This window comes from Petromyzon marinus, chromosome 70 (genome assembly GCF_048934315.1).
Source record: "Petromyzon marinus isolate PM22_M1 ecotype Great Lakes invasive population chromosome 70, UKy_Petmar_22M1.pri1.0, whole genome shotgun sequence".
NCBI classification, from domain to species: domain Eukaryota; kingdom Metazoa; phylum Chordata; class Hyperoartia; order Petromyzontiformes; family Petromyzontidae; genus Petromyzon; species Petromyzon marinus.
In genome coordinates, this window is record NC_133736.1 from 3,586,107 (window position 1) to 3,586,594 (window position 488).

Below are 488 nucleotides of genomic sequence, written 5' to 3' on the forward strand. Positions count from 1 at the left end.
CGTCACGTGGCAAGCAGCAGCGTCACGTGACAAGCAGCGGCGTCACGTGGCAAGCGAGGGCTAACGGCGGGGGCTGCCATAATCACGGTTGGCACGTCACGTGACAAGCAGCAGCGTCACGTGGCAAGCGAGGGCTGCCATAATCACGGTTGGCACGTCACGTGGCAAGCAGCGGCGTCACGTGGCAAGCGAGGGGCTTCACGGCGGGCTACGTTGGGACGACGGCAAGGGACATTCAGTGAACGCGACCAGCTGCATCGCGATAACGATCGCCCGGGGGATCCCGCGCGGCTGGCTTTAAAATTGGGCTTCGTGAAACTGCGGGGGGCTCGAGGAGGTCTCGTTCGCCCTGGGCGGCCTGGCGGGCAGCTACGCTTCACGACGCCCGCCGTGAATTTGCAATCCCGAGGGCGTGAAGAGTGTCACGTTTTATTATGTCCTTGGTTATTTCGGCGGTGAGGTCACCGCGTCGAAGGGAGGGCAATGAG